Source organism: Aegilops tauschii, chromosome 4, assembly GCF_002575655.3.
Source record: "Aegilops tauschii subsp. strangulata cultivar AL8/78 chromosome 4, Aet v6.0, whole genome shotgun sequence".
NCBI classification, from domain to species: Eukaryota; Viridiplantae; Streptophyta; class Magnoliopsida; order Poales; family Poaceae; genus Aegilops; species Aegilops tauschii.
The window spans coordinates 525,564,461-525,577,298 of NC_053038.3; the positions used below are offsets into that span (position 1 = coordinate 525,564,461).

At 43.5% G+C, this 12,838-nt stretch overlaps 1 pseudogene; it reads right to left on the reverse strand.

The window, feature by feature from the left end:
- Nucleotides 1-531: 531 nt before the first annotated feature.
- LOC109732373 (cytochrome P450 98A1-like) lies at nt 532-3,904 on the reverse strand (annotated as a pseudogene).
- Nucleotides 3,905-12,838: the final 8,934 nt, after the last annotated feature.

Genomic DNA, 12,838 nt, shown 5'->3' on the forward strand with positions numbered 1-12,838 from the left:
CCAAGGGGGTTGCCACTTGGCGCGTCTTTGCCGAGAGCCATCAAGAAGTTTGAACAATCTCAAACTATAACTTTACGATTTCAAAGGAAAGTTAACACCCAGTTTACAATAACATGAGCTCAATCAAACACCTTTTTTCAAGGAGGGACAAATCCTCAACGGTGTAACAGTCCATGCCGCTCCTTCAAAAAACATTCCAAGCTGCTCACATCCAAGGATTTTTTTTTGACAAACCACCCGCTAACGACAAATTTCGCTGCCCCATGAGAAACCCATATACCGAGTAAAACAAATGGTAGAACTTTCAAAAAAAAAAAATTAAACTGTCGATGTGTAGTTAGATAGGCAGGAACTGAAACATATCACACCTAAATAGCGATGGTGTAGTGGTAACTAGGGTCTTCCATATCGAGTCCAACCATATATATAGGCTGCTGGTTTGGCCCTCGGTCATGCGGACCTAACCAGACAGTTTCTGAATATATTTAGTTCAATAATAATGTATATAAGTGGTACATAATTTTGAATTCAAAATTTGATTTAAATTTCGCCTGAAATTTGTCTGGTATTTCATGGTTACGTGGTAACCTGGAATCTCTGTCCCCCATGAGAAAAAAAATCATTCAGAATTCAAAACCTTGCTCACATCTCAACCGGGACCCTATTGTACAACTCCTCCTTGTCCAGGCGCGGCTTGGCAACAGCCTGCAGCGGCATGCTCATGAATGTGACGATTCCGGGGGACTCCGTCATGTCAACATCCTCCGGCATGGTACCTTCTGGCAGAGACCACTCGAAATGGTGCAGAAGGTGCCCGATCATGGAGGCCACGAGGTTGATTCCCAGCTGCGCGCCAGGACACGCCCTCCGGCCCGCGCCGAAGGGGAGCACCCTGAAGTCACCACCTTTGATGTCAATGCTCTTCTCCAGGAAACGCTCCGGCCTGTACTCCTGCGGGTTGCTCCAGACATCGGGATTGCGAGCGATCGCCCACACATTCACCGTGACATCGGCGCCCTTTGGGATGTTGTAGCCGCCGACCTTGACGCTTGCGCTGGCCTTGTGGGGCAGCATGAGCGGCGTTGCCGGGTGCAACCGGAGGGACTCCTTGACGACGGCTAGCAGGTACGGCAGGTTTTGGAAGTCAGTCTCGGACATGACCCGGTCACGGCCAATCACACTGTCCAACTTCTTTTTTTAGCTTCCTCTGCACCCTGGGATACCTAACCAGCTCTGCCATTGCCCACTCGGCTGATATGACTGTCGTGTCCATTCCAGTAGTGATGATGTCCTGAGCACGAGGAACAAATCTTGGGGTGGTAAGCACTAAAGAAATCACCAGAGGGCCAATCACATAGCAGATATCGTGTACTCCTTCCGAAAAAGCTTGTCCCTCAAATGAATGTGTCTAGCACTAACTTGGTGCTAGATACATCCATTTGAGAGAAAAGCTTGGGACAAGCTTTTTTGGACGGAGGGAGTACTTCTTCGATGTTGATTTAGCGGTATGAACAAGTTTGACATGTGCAATATAGGAATATACAAGGAGACATCCAGTGACAAAGATTACACTGGTTTACCAGTATGAACAAGTTTGGCATTGTATTAATTGTTGCTCAGCCGAATGTATCTAGACGTATATCAGTGTTAGATACATTCCTTTGTGCAATAATTAATATGGGAAGGAGGGAATATTTATAAAGAGAAAATAAACATGCATTTTCCAATCCCATCATCTTACAGCAACCTTTTTTTTTGAGTTGTTTTTGAGATAGCATTTTACACCAACCTTGAGAGAGTGGCATCTCACCAAACGTATATCTAGTAAATTTGGCTAAACTTTCCCTTCTCCCAAAAATCAATCAATGCAATAAAAAGGTAGGGAATGCAGCATTTATGCAAATAATGGGAGCACTGACAAGGCATTAATATTTTATTCCACATTAAAAGTTAGCACAGCATCTCATCTTATGACACTAAAATCAAAATGTACTGTATGAAGATATGTTAATTAAATTTTGAAGGGGCATCCATCATACCCATAGAAGTCCGAAAACTGTGTCATCACTAAGCTCATACTGTTCTCTGAGTCAACAGTGCATCCACGAAATGATGCTTGCTACCACTCTCCTTGAGGGCCTTCTCATGCTCTTCTATGATCTTCTTGGTCAGCTGATCCCTTCTCTCATTGTGGGTCTTGTAAAGCTCCTCATTAAGTGGAAACAGCCATCTCAAGTACCATACATATTCAGCAATAGAGAGAGATGCACCAATTTTGATACCGTTGTTGACAATACTCTTGAACTCCTGCCCTTCTTCGTTAATGTCACCATTTGCATTCATAAACCGCTTCCCAAAAACTAGCCTTGTTATATTGTTGAAAGACACCATGGCAAGGTGACTCCTCACAACCAGTGGCTTTCCTTCATTACCTAAAAATATTGGAACAATTAATTTACAACTCAACTCAATAGGATATTGCTATGAATCTTATAGTATTTTACTATGACCTTTGCAAGTAAAATTGTGTTGTATTAACAAGGAAAAAAAATAGTGTTCTACGACAAAATAGTGCATCCTTTAAAATCTGCTATAGCGAATCTATATCGCGGTGTAGCAAACGATATATTGTACATTAATTTCATTTAGCAAGACATTGCTCAAAACGGTACAGAGTGCTATTTAAATCAGTGGTTATGAATCTTGTTGTATTTCGCTACGAATGTTGCAATTAGAATTATGGTATGAATCTTATAAAATCTTGCTATGAAGGCTTTTTCTGTCAGAATCACTGTGTACAATGCTTCGACATCCAGCCTTGGCACGACGCTTCGATGGATGGCTCGTACTGTTTGTGGTACTGAAATCAGATTCAAAATCGTTGCGCATGGCAGTGCTCTTTTTCTTCTTTTCATGCAAGCTTGACACTAAGAAAGGTACACAACAGTTAAACATTTCTAATCCAACGAACTCCCATCCCAACACGAGTCTAACAGGAGAAAGCAATTCGTCGACAATTTGCAGCAGCAACCATATACTCCATCTGTCCTATAATATAAGAGTGTTTTTGACACTAGTCCCATAATATAAGAGCGTTTTTTATACTACACCAGTAGTCAAAAACGCTCTTATATTATAGGACAGAGGGAGTATAATGCATGGCATAAGTAATATCAGTGTTCGGAGGTGAGAAAGAACATGAAATCTCGGCTGCTTGCTTTGCTTACCGGGGCCGGTGGCTGCGCGGTGGACGGACGAGACCATGGCAGTGACCTCGTCCTCCCGGATGCGGCGGAGCGCCTCGAGTCGCTTCTGCGTGAAGAGCTCGAGATTGCACAGCTTGCGCACCTTGATCTAGTGCGGGCCGTAGTCGGCCCAGACGAGGTCCTAGCCGTTGCGGCTGAAGCGCTGGGTGGAGCGGTTCTGGGTGTGGTTGGCGAGCTGCTGGTCGTGCTCCTTGAGCACTTCCTTGGCCAGCTCCGGCGTGGAGACGACAACGATGAGGGAGGAGCCGAACCACACGGAGAAGATAGGCCCGTACCGCTCCGCCCACTCCTGGAAACAGCGGCACCGCACGGGCTTGATCTGACGCAGGTTGCCCACCACCGGCCACGGACACGGGCCTGGCGGAAGGCGCAGCCAGTCGAGTAGTGCGAGCGAGATCGGGATCGCCACCAGCGCCAGGACCAAGGGGAGCAGCAGCGAGGCCACGTCCATGGTGGCTACCTATGAGTGACTGCTAGCTTTGTTCTATTCTGTTCTGGGTTGGGAGAAATGGTGGTAGGACATGCACAAGGTACATATATGTGAGAGTAGAAACTAATGGGCACATGCAACAGAGAACGAAAATATCCTGTAGAACAGCCAAATGGTGCACCAAAATATTCTGGGTCTTCCGCTTGTCCCGTCCAATCAGCACTTGCTCCAAAACGATGTATTCAGGAGGGACAACGGCATCAAAGGTACCATCATCGTCCGATCCGGTAGATCCAGATCTAGGGTTTCCCCCGGAGCATCACGAGTGGGGTGCCACGACCTGCAACAACGATGCCTCGAGAAGGGAATGCCGTCATAGATGCCACCATAGTTCACCATGACCGAAGTCGGCGCAATTTTCACAGGAAGTCGCGTCCCCCCAACCTCGCAGCTGGCTGGAACTGAACGGAGCCTCGCCATGGAGACGAGCCATCGGCACGCCGGCAAGGAGCCTCCAGCCGCCCTTCACCGGTCCTCCTCGCGCCACCGGCCAGCCAAGGCCATACCGAGATGGATCTGGACAGGACACCAAATCCGCAGCCATCGGAGCCACCCATGCGCACGCAGCCGCCACACTGCCGGCCATGAAGGCTCCCATCGCCGCCGCTTAGCAGGGGCGCCGCCCTGACTGCTGTCCCCGGCCTCCCCACATGAGACGCTGCCTCCGCCTTGCAGGGTCCGGCGACCACCCGCTTAACCTTATTTTTGGTCAAAGACGAGGCGGAGCACGGAGAGCATGGCAAGAACTATAGGCTGCAGCGCCACCATGTGGTGTCCTTATGGGGCAAGGAGAGAGAAGACGAGTAATGGCAGCAGATGAGACAACGTCGCGCACGAGCTGCAAGACGGAGCACAGGGTGACGAAGCAGTAACCACCACCACCACCCAGACTCGGTCCAAGACATCTGGGTTTGGGTAACAAATCACATGAACTCAATACAACATACAGGATTCTTATTTGGATCAAATAACTTCAGGTACACAAGTTTGACAACTTCCGGTACATATTTCTTGAAAGCTCTAATATACTGATGACCTTCTGTTGACATTCACATAGGATCTATAAATACTCCCTCCGATTTCAAAATATAAGGTTTATTAATTTTTTCAAAAGTCAAACATGTACATGTTTGACTAAGTTTCTAGAAAAATATATCAATATCTACAACACCAAAATTATATAATGTGATCCATCATGAAAAGTATTTTCAAACAATTAAGGTATTGAAGATGTTGATATTTTATTCTCTAATGCATCACATGGTGTACTTGCATTGCTGGTTGCACATGAACCGGAAATTAGTTTTGATAATGAATGACTCAGTTTTTTTCACGTGCAAAACTTACCCCTTTTTCTGTTGGTACAAGCAAGTGGAAGTTTTGCGTAAGAGAGCATAAGAAGACAAATACTTCTATTTCCAGTATATTTGTCTACCTTTCTCCAATTATTCTACCTGCAGCTATGGCTCTCACAAAGTAAACTATCTTTGAAGGCTGCGATTTTGACAACACTGCCAGAGTTGCTTCTAGCCATTTCTCTATGGAAGGGAAAAAAAGGTTGTTTGACACCCATCAAGCGAGTGCCAAAACGATGACCAGGCCTGCACGAGTGAGTCGTGGTGTTTGCGCTTTAAATTTATTTTAAAGGGTTCGCCATTTCACAGGCAACTAGTTTTTTTTTTTTTGCTTCCCATCACTTTTTTTCTGCACCAATGATCAGAATCCGACTGTGTCATACCTTCTTTCTCCTCCCATGGGAACCCCCTCCGGTCGCACCCTTCTTCCTCCTCTTGCACAAACCCCCCTCCAGCCTAAATCCTAACTGTTCCGACTCGAATAAGTCACTCCCTTCCACTGCTTCAGCGGCGACACTGATGCGTCCCCGTATCGAGGTCGGGCGTCATATAATCCGATCGACATGGAACCAAACACAAGCCAGCCAACCCCTTGCTCTCCTCCAACAGAAACAGCACGACAAGCCGCTGCGGGACACATCATCTCCGCCTCCAACAAGGTCTTGGCTCAAGCTCGCCGGCAACGACACAGCCAGCTATGACTTCCCTATCTCACCCTCTAAGCTGTTGATTGAGGCCTGAAAAAAATTCTAGGCATCTGATCAATAGCAAGCGCATAATTTTAAACCAGTCCACACGATTGGGAGCGTGTGATCAGCCATAGCGATTGCTCCCAGTGCAGTGTATGCTAGCTGATACTCCTACATGCATAGGATGCTAAGCAAGAAACAATTGGTCGCCTCGCGCCGGCTGCTGCAGCACATTTTTTTCCTGAGAATGGTGCAGAACAAGTTGTGGTGTGTCTTCATGCCCATTTTTTTTCCTTTTTACAGCGAAGTGTCTCCATCCATGCTTTTTCGTTTGTTTGGTGTGGACATGGCACGAACAGAATTCTGGCCAGGTTAGTAATCCATCCCAAAAGTATAAACACATCATAGCCAGCCCAACGTGGTCGTGTGCTTCCCGCACTTACCACTTTCAAAGCCCCTGCAGCACCCAACACTTGCCACTTTGGCACTTTCCCAGTGATGAAGTCTGCGCAGTATTTTGCGTCCTCCACGCTTCTGTGCCACCCTCCTTTAATTTCTGGAGCTGGAGGGGAAGAGCCACAACACAAATACACCTACCACCGAGGAAGACAGGTTCAGAGAAGCGCTTTATTTTTTATATATAGTAAAGTTCTTGTTTGAGAGACTACACATGTCTTTGTTTATGCTTTGGGTTAGAGCAAATGACTTCTATTTTTTATGATTTTTATTTTTTGTACCTTTGACTGACGAGAAGAGGAGGCCGCCAAGGGCCAGGCCCTAAGACAAAGATGGCCCCAATCCACGCTTCCTTGGCCCAGATCGGTGTGAGCTGCCATGTAGTTAGGTGATAGCTTTGTCTCAAAAAAAAAAAGGTGATAGCTGCTGAAACAGAGAGGTAGGCCGGTAGGAGTGGAGAAATGTGTGGTGATGAAGATGAACTATGTCTCCATTCAACTATAGCGATCTGGTGGATGAACTAGACAGCAAAGAGCGACCATGCATAACACATACCAAGCGACTACATTCTAATTTGGCTTTCTTCTTGGGCGTCTAATCCTTATTAGGCGGACAACTGTGTGATGATGATGATGAACTCTGTGTGTCTTTTGAATATGTAAACTGGAATTGAAGTATTTTGGGGTGATGAAGATGAACCCTGCGTGCGTTTTGAACCGTGTGGTACTGGATGCTCCCATTGATAGTTGACATCACTAATCTTGAAGCTCAGTGAGTCATGTCTTCAATTGCCACTGTGTGGGTGGTGGGATGGTGGCAGTGTACGTATGTGCTTGCTGTTCTGCAAAATAGGTATCACCTTTATCTAATTTAGTGTCCTATATCACTCATTCAAACTGCAATTGACATTGGCACGCGGTAGTGTTCAGGAGCCCTTAACGATTTCCGAGGCATGGATCTACACTCTAAGGCAACCATGAATAGTTGGTGGAGTAGTTGGTAATACCATATCCTTGTCACCCTAGTACATTTTAGGTATAACTGAGTAATGTAGTATGGCTTAGTGATGCCGTAGAGACAAAATGATAAAATGGTGTAGATCACTTGAAATTATGATGAGAACTTATGTAAAACCCCGGGATCCATTTGCCGCATAGATAAAGTAGAGAAAAACAAAAACAAAATAGAGCTGTTGTTCTTAATGTATTATTCGGTCGAGAATTAATGGTCAGGTGATTCATGGGCACACGAGAGTGTGACATATGGAAGTTCTTTAATGATTCCGGAGGCATGGCTTTACATTCTAAAGGGACCATGAGCTTTAATTTTGATGATAAACAACGTCCAAGTGGGAGTACAAGATTCGAAAGAGAAGGTTAGGTACAGGTGACAACACCACGCGCTCGATCTGAGGGAAACCTTGGACAGAATATTTCCATATCTATGCGGCATTCTTTGTGGCAGTATATTGTGCTGTGCACAAGACAGGCACCTTTTTCCGTTTCACGCTTGTGGTTTCTAATACTGCCTCCTAGAATATAGGACCATCACTTTGTTAAATAAGATGGAACATCAGATTGAGTTGTATATATTTATCGTCTCATGAAAAGAAGCATCGTATGCTTGCATGCATGTGCAACACTTTTGCGTCACCAACACCAAAACGTAATCACCACTTAACCAGGCGGCTATATAAGGCCACAAATGGACGCCTCTGCCTCGTCAAGACTCGACTCACAGACCAAGAACCTCTAGTGGTGGCTTAGTGTGGCTTTCAATATGGCCAACAAATCATCATCTGCTTCAGCCTTTGCCGCCATGGCCATCACCCTCCTCCTGGTCGCGCACTCCACCACCATGCCGAGGGTAGTTCACTGTGCGAGGGTTGCAGCGGCAACCACGGTTCCGAGCGGGACGCTCTCTGAGGGAAGCGGCGGCGGCAGTAGCTTCCCTGCGGTTGAGGCCATGGATAAAGAGACGACTCCCGGCCATAGCACCGGCCCCGGTCATGGTCACCAGGGCCAGGCGCCATACAATACTACCGGTTCGCCGTAATCGGTAGGTCGATCATTACGTGGTTATGTACGTAGTCCGTGCATGCATGCATGCCCGGCTTTCGTAGCTACTCCCTCCGTTCCAAATTATTCGTCGTGGTAACCACCCACGACGAGTAATTTGGAACGGAGGGAGTAGTAGTTATGGTATATCATGAACTGAGGCGTCCGGTATCAATCGGCGTCGTCTTCGTGCTACATGTTCGCACTATGAGAATAATAGGTTCGATCGAGAGGTCTGTTCTTTTGGCCAGGTTCGTCGTTCTTGGTCCGGACGAGGTATGAGTGTGTACAGGTATTGCGTGTTTGCCTGCATGTAAATATGATCGTCATTTACTGGTGAGTGGTGACGAATTTATATAAGCATGGTTCTTCATGAAGACAAGGATGTCAGTTTGATCTTTGTCTGCACTCCTTATGTCTACTTGGATGTGTTTATAAGGAGGTGTACCGAAGCAGAAAAGTGATCTATCTATCCCAAAATGTAAGTTAAGTTGGCTTGAGACGGAAAAAATAGGACTTACATTTGAGATGCAGCGAGCAATATTTTGGGCCGAACGAGGAATAATCTAGGATGTGTCGGCCGGCGGCCACCACAGCTCAAACTCTCGTGCTCTCTCTCTCTCTCTGTCTCTCTCTGAACTCAGGTGGGCAAGATGTTTCGCACAGCGCACAACGTTACTGCTTTTCTGTTTATCGTTGCCTCTTATTTTGTTTGAGCTAACAAACTTGGCTGATCAGCACGCCATGGCCCCGCTCGCATCGAACGTGCCATCCCACGTTCACGAGGTGGGCGTGCTCACCGCGGCCATCTCCCAGACCTATTCATGCACGGCGCGCACAAATCACGGCCATACATCTTATTTCATACGGAAAGAAAAGAACCGGTTTAGCTTCAATCAGGGTTTAACTAACAGAATGCATACCAGTATAATTCGAAATTGAACCTGCTCCAAGAAGGAAGAAAGAGAAACACATGCATTGATTTTCTATCGGAATAATTTAGCCGTGCGCAAAAGGCATAACCAGGGGCTGCCCCACCTCAATTCAAGGCTATTCAACCAAATACCCATTATTTTTGCTCAAAAAATAAGTATATATAGTGTATATTGTATGTACAAGTATAGAAAAATGGGAGTGTCTATTTGTCATGCACCTGAAAAAAAGTATTGCATCATTCACTTTTCATCTGGACTGTGAGATCTTCATCCAACTGACCAACACTATTCATCTTCTTCCTCCCTTCCTTCTTTAGCGCGGTTAGTCGCTGCCACTTCAAGTGGTCGCTGCAGGTTCCCTCGACCGGCTATGTTCGTTTTTTTTTCCTTTTCTGTTTTCTTTATATTTTTTCTTGATTTTTTGTATGTTTTTTTCAACGGTTTTCTCTTCTTCTTTCCTTTTTTCCTTCATTATACTTTGGTTTTCTTTGTGTTCTTATTGCTTTTTTATCTTTATTTCTTTCTTCGCTACACTTTTTTGAATGCACGGTGCCATTTTCGAAATACATGTTGTATAGTTAACGGAAATAAACATTTGTATAAACTACATCAACATTCTTTCACATAGTATAAGTATTTTTTTAAAAGTTTACAAACATTTTATCGAAACACGTGGATATTTACTTAAACGCCATGCACATTTTTTAATTGAAATAAACATCGTTTGAACCAATGCTGCTATTGTTTTTACATTGTAAATAAAAGAAATTAAATGTCACAAATATTTTTGAGAAATGCGGGAATATTGCCGTAAAATATTACATATAATTTTTAATGGTACGAAAAATTTATTTGCATTGTAGAATGTTTTTTAAAAATTTCGGCATGTATTTTTGAAAAATAGGAACATTTTCCATTTGTCATGAACATTTTTTAAGTTATAAATAATTCTATACTATGCATTTTAAAAAATTCGCTAACAATTATTTTATTCTATGTTAATTTTTTTCAAATTTTTGGTTTCAATTTCTTCAGTAAATTCAAGTTTCAAAACTATATGCTTTAAAATATTAAATTAAAAAGAGAGGAAATAAAAATCGGGTGATGCAGCGAGAGGATCCACATAGATACTAGGCCAATCCACCACGTGCTCCTTTCAGGCGACGCTTCTACTGTGTCCTTATGAGCGAGACATAGCCGTGCCCATATTTCCTCATTGTTTTGGGTTTTCCTTTCTTATTTCACTATAGTTTGGTTCTCTTTGTTTATTTTTATTTTTTTATTTTCTTTGCTTTTATTTTTGTTTTATTGTCAGTTTTATCAGTTTCTTATTTTCCAACACATGTCTACTTTTTCTCATTAAACAATGTGCATGTTTAGAGCACACTTGACACATTTTTCCAACACACGTTGGGCATTTTTCAAATACATGATGTACATGTTTTGAACACTTTATTAACACTAGGCATACCCGCACGGCGGCACGCCATGCCCCGTCGACATGTAGTGTTTCTATATTGTGTCTTTGTTGTATGTAGTGAACTTCAAATTAAAGTTAAAAAAAAACTATGTGGATAAGGTTTTATTCCCAAAAAAGGAAGTAATGAGTAGACGGAAACCTGAAATGATACATTTTTGTCACTGTGTGGTGCATCATAGATAACAGGAAGTACATTCTGACACTTTTCTAACAAGACTAAACGTCGTACATTCATTTCTGGCCTACATCATTCTACTTTTATTTCTGGTCTACACATTTTATTTTGAGCCCCTTGTCGGATTCGTGCTTGTGATGAAGTAGTAGAGGGCCTTTGCAAATTGTTCGATGCGGCCCACTGATGGTTTGGTGCCGGTGTATGTAACGTTGAGGATACATGCACAATGGTATATGTCATGCCAAAACTCTAGTTTGCCTTGTGAACTCATCTTGCTGGGGAGTTATTTGCTGACGGGTCATGTTGAATTGCCATAGTTTGGTATGTGCCATGTCTTGTGTTGAGAGAATACGTTGTTTTGTGACTTCGAGTACATGGTATTGATATTGATGTTGTAATGAGCACAAATGTATTCCAAAGCTGCTTGGGCGGCGTTTACTTCTGATGCGTCCAATGTCTTGTCTAGCTGACCTGTGTTCAAGTCGCATCGTTAACATTGGAGTGTGATGACAATACATGCTTCTATTTTGCCACCGCGTCCGTCCCAGTGGTCGTATCTGCGTATCTCTAAGTTGGCGGCTAGACGGGACGGCTTCAAGAAAGATGTGTCGTGATATGTAGGCCGTCAATTCATCCTGTTGTATGCGGATGTGTTATGGTTAGCTGTAATTGTGAGTAGAAAAGTGCAGAATATATGAATTGTTGAATAAGTAATAATGCTATTGTTCATGTTATAGTCACGATCAGTATGATGACTGGGCATGCTTGATTCGAGTCTCTTGCCATTGTTCCTAAGTTGCTCTCATTTGGGACCTCCTTCGCAGGCGTGTATAGATTCCTAGTCTCACCGTGTGCTTAAGAGATGGCTTTGGCTGGTGGTGTCTTGCTAGGTGTGTTTTTTGTACTCCCTCTATAAAGAAATATAAGAGCGTTTAGATCACTACTTTAGTTATCTAAACGCTCTTATATTTCTTTAGGGGGAGTAAGTTTTTTTTTTTGAGGGAGTAGCAGAGCTTGGCAGCCTATAAAAATGGCTGAAGTTGTTGCATTTGTCTCACAATGACAAAAAAGAATCAATGTTCAAATCCATTATAGAGCCTGATCACCTCTGCCTTGGAAGACAAAAATACATATCTCACAGGTAGTGCGAAGTAGAGGATAATGAGAATTCAGGTGCCTAGGTAGTAGTTGGCACGTACTATAGAAATGTGAAAGAGTATATGTATCCTTGCAACATTTGGTCCCAAGGTTTGAGTCCGTACAGTGAAGAGTTGAAGGAATCAATACTAACGAAACTTGATGTGAGGTGGTGAAACTTGTATAGAAATATCAAATTTCAGTAATATTTTGAAATAAAATCCAGAAATCGTAGAATAATTATATACGCCCATTCCGGCAAAAAGCTCCATATCGCTTGGACCATTGGTTTGAGAGATCTATGCTTTGAAACGTTCAACTTCAAAGTTTTAATGAATTTGACAGAAACTTCAAAGATCCAAAAGAATAAGAAGTTTTGGTCAAAAGTTGAAGAATACATATTCTAATAATCTGGGAAAGTTTTAGATCACTTGGATCATTGGTTTAAGGGACTCATGCTTCTATACTGTCAGCTTCAGAAATTGATCCGTCGCATGCACATCATGATAACTTGCTTCACCAATCAGAACCAAAGTTTTAGCATGCGCGAATAAAAAAGTGCAATTTTGCCATCGTGTTTACTAATCGTGTACTTCTATATGCTCCTATCCAAACACTAATTGACGTGAATCCCAAGCCACTTCCTAGTTTTCAATCAGAACCAAAGTTTGGGTAAATCTTGTTCAGATCAAGCAGCATGCAAGTGTACATTAGCATAGATTTGCATGGAGTCCCTCTAAATACTTATAAATGTAAAAAAAAAATCCCACATTGTCTTTGCACCCAACTTTGTTCAAG